Raw genomic sequence first — 5246 nt, forward strand, 5'->3', positions numbered from 1 at the left:
AATTATAAAAACCCTTTCCATTGTTGAGCATTAGAGGGCAAGGTTATAAAGACAGACAGGATGATGGGGGAGAGGACAGCTAAAGGGGGAGCGGAGAGTTCTCATGTTGGATGGCAATGAAACAGCCCACCTGGGAGTATTGTCTATGTTCCCTCTGAGGGGTTACAAAGGTTAGGGGAGATGTTGAGGAGAAAGGGAAAAAAAAATGAAAAGTATCTCAAATCCACAACCATAGAGATGGTCTAGCCATATCCATCCTTCATTTCAAACAACCTGGTACCTACTAGGATCCTGACTGATGAAACACAGTTAATGTGACCTGGAGGCTTTGTAAGCCAGTGCAGTGGTGGCCATCAATTGGTTGGATAGATCAGATGAGTTGGGGACTGCTGGATAGAGAGGGGGGACATGTCTAAAGGTCTTTGATGCTTCCAAAGTTTGTTTAAAAACGAAAGAAAAAGGGGGAAAGAGGAGATCTTGGGTTCTCTTCCTCCCCCTCCCCTTCCCCCCCCCTCACTTTGTCACCTGAGTTCAGTGTGGTGTGGAGGAAGATCAGCTGCTCCCTCTGACCAGACAGCAGATGGGCAAGGGAGAAGGGTAGGGTTGGGGGCAAAGGAGAAAGAGGGAAGAACGTTGGGGGTGGTAGGTTGGACTGGCTGAGTGGTGAGATTCACAAGTTGTTTGTTGACTTTTCATTACTTGGTGAACTGGAGGAAGATGAGGAAGAAAAATTCATTGCTGTCAGTCCTGGGGGATTTGTGGCAGTGTTCTGTGCACTTAAGCTTTTCCAACACACTGGGAAGGTATCATGCTGTTCCAGCCAGAGGACTGTGCAGCCGTTGTGGAATAAGTGATTGCACGGTAACTGCCAATCATTCTCACCCAGCCTATAGTAATCTTTGCATACAGGACATTCTAACCCTGAACCTAAGTATTCCTCTGTGACTTGTATGGTAGGAAGGGCTTGTATTTTCTTTTTGTCTGCTGGTGGGGGGCTGGTGTTTTCAAACTGATTAAGGAGCTGTGTAATGATCACATCCATGCCATTACCACCCCAGGCATAGTCCATTGGATTTGAATGCAAAACACCCCATGGGCCAAATCCCAGGTTTGGTATTGTTGTAGGTGCAATAATTCCATTGAACAACTGTTGAATAATCCCTTCTAATGTTTGGACACCTTCATGCTTGCCTGCAGCAGGCCATGCAGTGAGGCTGGCCCATGGCTGCTGTGGGCCATAGTGGTGGCAGGATTGGTATTTTCTCTCCCTCCTGTTCTTGCCCTCAGCACCCAAGAACTGAATGTTGGAAATTCAAAGCTGTCATCAAAAATCCCAAAGGCAAACTAGCCATAGCCCTGTGGCAAGGTGAATAAATGCTGATCCACATTCTCCAATGGTTGTCTGTTCTGATCCGTGGGAGCTGGAGCAGAGTTGGAACTATTTTCAGCATTTCTAGTCTCTTCTGCAAGCTCTTCAATAAAACCATACTCACACCTTGGGGACATAATTCAGCAGCCGGGGGTAGATCTCAGTGGAACAGCAGTGACAGAAGTACATTGCAGGGGGGGGCCAAGTGGCACAGTGAGTAAGAGCACTGGCCCCAGCAGTTCCTTTCTTCAGTAAATTTTTGTACCTTTCCCCTTATTTGACCTATTATACTTCAAATGTTTTATTTTTTTCCCTTGACTAATTCTTGCATTTCTTTAACCAAGTTATTAATTCCCCTTCCATAATTTTCTTGCATCAGTGTAATTTCTATTTTTAATTTTTCCTCTACCATTCCTATCTCTTTTTTCAACTCTTCAAGAAGTTCTTGTTCGGTCTTGGTCTGATTAGCATTTTTCTTTAATTCTTTGCTCATAGCTATTTTCACATTATTATCTTCTTCTGAATTTGTGTGTTGTTTGTCTTCCCTATCACCTTAGGAACTTTTTATGGTCAAGTTCTTTTGTTGTTGGCTCATTTTTCCAAACTATTTCTTAGCTTTGAACTCTATGTGAAAGTTAGGCTCTACTCACCTGAGAAAGAGGCATTGTCTCAAGCTTCAGGGCTTTTGAGATACCATTTTCAGAGGTAGTGTTGGAGGTCTGCACGTCTTGGGCATTTCGGAGGTGTCACTGCTCTATTTGTTTGTTTTCTCTTCCTTACCCAAAGAGAAATGTTTGGTCCCCTCTTGCCACAGGCAATAGTGCTTTTTCACCTCTTGAATAAATGACTAAGTCCTCTACTCTTTTCTTATTTCCAGCACCAACGCTCCTTTTCTGACTTGGAAGTGAGACTAGGGCCCCTTCTCCCTTTGGCTTCTCCATGAACGCTCCTGTCTGCGGTGGTATTGTGATACAGAACTCTGTATGGGCAATTAAATGACCAAGAAGCACCACCCTTACCCAGGACCCAGTAGTAGCAAAGGTCCCTGGCAACATCAGTGGTAAGATCCCCTTACTATCTCTAGGAAGAGGACTCCTGAAGTCATTGCCACCACTGTGGTTCCTATACCTTGCATACTCTCCAGAAGAAAAAAAAAAAGTCCACTGTGCTGTCACACAAATCTAATGTGACTTCCTAAGTGTTCTTAGGCCAGGAAAAAAAACAAAACTCATCTTAAATTTTGTCAGTTCCACTGCTCCAGAATTTTATTTAAGGCACAATTTTAAAGTTGGAAAAGGGAATTCAGCTAGGTTGCTGCCTCTATTCAGCCATTTCAGCCTCGCACTCTTATTTCTACTCATCTAGATGAGATATATAGTGACTGAAATGCCAGAATAAGGATATCAATAGATATCATCAGTTCACTAGAGACAAAATCTAAGATTGGATAGAGTAATAAAATCCACAACCTTAGAGGTGAAGACACAAATACACAAAGCGGGTAATTACAAAATAGAGCCTAATCCAAGGGGGGAAATTTAACTTCATAAGCATAACTGAGAATTGGTGAAATGATAGCTACATTGAAATATGGCTATGAAGGCTATACTTTATTCAAAAGGAAAAAATTAAAAAAAGATAGGAAATGGAGGTGAGAGAAAAGTAAATTTAAAAATGATCATCTATTTTCCTATAAATAAGTCCAGGAACCAGAACCAGGAAGTGTGGTGAAAAATATCTGGCTGAGGATCAACAGGCAGAAAGAAAAGTGATAACCTTATCAAGGAATGCTATAAACAGCTTGGAAAGAAAGAAGCAATCAGTTCAAAAATAGGTCACACATTTGGCACACAACCCTAATACAGCAACTAGGAAAGACTTTAAGTATTCATACAAGTACTGAAATTTTTACTTTTCTGAAAGAACAGCTAACAATTTCTTGATTTGTTTAATGATAATTTCATCCTTCAAAAAAAGAACTAACAAAGGGAAATTTTATTCTGCACTTAATTTACACTTAGAAAGTTTGGACTATTTGCTAGGTTAAAATTTATCAGTATTTTTACAAAAGCTTTAGTTGTATTTTTTTTTTAATGAAGTTGGGAGAATAGACGGGAAGGGAGGAAGGGGAAAAGCATTTCTTAAGCACCTACTGTGTGTCAGGCACTGTGTTTAGTACTTTGCAGAAATCTCCTTTGATCCTCATAACAATCCTGGAAGGTGCCACATCATGCCAATTTTACAGTTGAGGAAGCTAAGGTAGACAGCAAGGTAAATGTTGTGCCCAGGGTCAGAAAGATAGCAATTGTCGAAATTAAAATTTTCATTGTGGTCTTCTTGATTTCAGGCTCATCAGTCTATCCACTGTGCATCCTTAATTTAAAAAAGGAAATAAAGGGAAGTAGAATTTTTTTAAATTACAAGACCACTGGGAAGAATAGACTCTTCATTATAAATATGTATTATAGAGAGCAAAGGATAGGCCAGAATTATATGGCATACAATATAGATTTTGAGGGAGCAGATCTGAAAGGTTTAAAAAAATCAGCTTGATGTAAGAAAAACCTTCACAGAAAGTAGAACTATCCAAAAATGTAATGAACTCCCTTAAAAAGTTGTAGATTCCCCTTTTTCCCTTCCTCCCCAATACTGGGCATTTGAACCATAATCAAATAAAATCTGCCACTGTTCTTGGTTGAAGAAGGGGGTGTGTCAGCTTCATGTCCTAAAGCCCAGTCATCATCCTCGCCATTTACTCAGCCAAAGTTCCCTATGTCTCTGCTTTAGGTATGTTGACTCCTCCATCAGATTTTGTGCTCTTTGCTTTCAGGTTTCGTCTTTCCTTTTTTTTTTTAATTATTTTAATCCCCAGTCCTTAGAATATATCATTTAATGAATGCTTTTTCAATTATGCTTTCATTTAATTGTCAGATATGTTGTAGAAGGTATGTTTGCTCAAGTGGTGGGGAGGTAAATGAGTAGGCCAGTTTTACTGCAATGTGAAGTGCCTAGAGGGAACCAGTTTATAGTAAAGCTGGCATTAGTTTGTCGAGTGACTTAAATGCCAGATGAAGAAGTTCATGTATTATCTCAGAGGCAAAAAGTTATTGCTGAAGTTTTGATACATTCATATCTATCACTTAAGCATTTTTAAAGCCATGTGAAAATTGGATTAGAGAAAGGTGAATATTAGGTTAAATGTGGTTGAGAAACTGGGAGAAATAGAGCTAGACAAGGTTGTGTTTGGATTTTAGAATTGAAAAGGTCTCGACTTTAGAGCTGATGAAATTCCAAAAAATAGTAAAGTCTCAAATTTGGCCATGTAATCTGTGAGGTGGAACAAGAGATTTGGGGCATTCAAAAATTGTACAGCCAAGTTGATTGAGTAGTTATCTGTAAAAATATTGAAGCCAAGGATGAGATATAAACACTGTGAACCAGAATGTACTGCATTTAATGAAATTTGCGATGTGCTATGGAGATCAAACAACTATTGGAACAGAGTTAATCTAGCGTAGTTCAAGAAACCCACAGAAAGTATGGTAGATACTTTGAAACAAAGTAGTAAAAGAAACATTATTCTTTACAGTGATGGGATGTAAGATATATAATGAAATGAACTAGTGAGACACATAATCACCAGTGGAGAGTTTCAAAAGAGGTAGTGTCCTCAAGGAAGGATTAGGTTTCAGTTAAAACTAGGCAGTTGAAAAAAGATTGCATGATGCACTTAAGATAATTTTTTTGGACATTTTGAATTATTTTGAATTTTAGAATAAAGGAAATTTTCAAAGAACACACAGATGTGGGTTAAGTGATTGAGTAATCCAATTCAGAGAATGTCTTGGGGAGGAAGAGGATGGGATTTAGAGTATTG

General features: G+C 39.5%; 1 pseudogene; it reads right to left on the minus strand.

Moving 5' to 3' along the window:
* Positions 1–242: 242 nt before the first annotated feature.
* LOC138160946 (E3 ubiquitin-protein ligase RNF126 pseudogene) lies at positions 243–1558 on the minus strand (annotated as a pseudogene).
* Between the last annotated feature and the right edge of the window lie 3688 nt (positions 1559–5246).

This window comes from Petaurus breviceps, unplaced genomic scaffold (assembly GCF_028583685.1).
Source record: "Petaurus breviceps papuanus isolate PSGF00001 unplaced genomic scaffold, PetGlider_PUasm1.0 183, whole genome shotgun sequence".
NCBI classification, from domain to species: Eukaryota; Metazoa; Chordata; class Mammalia; order Diprotodontia; family Petauridae; genus Petaurus; species Petaurus breviceps.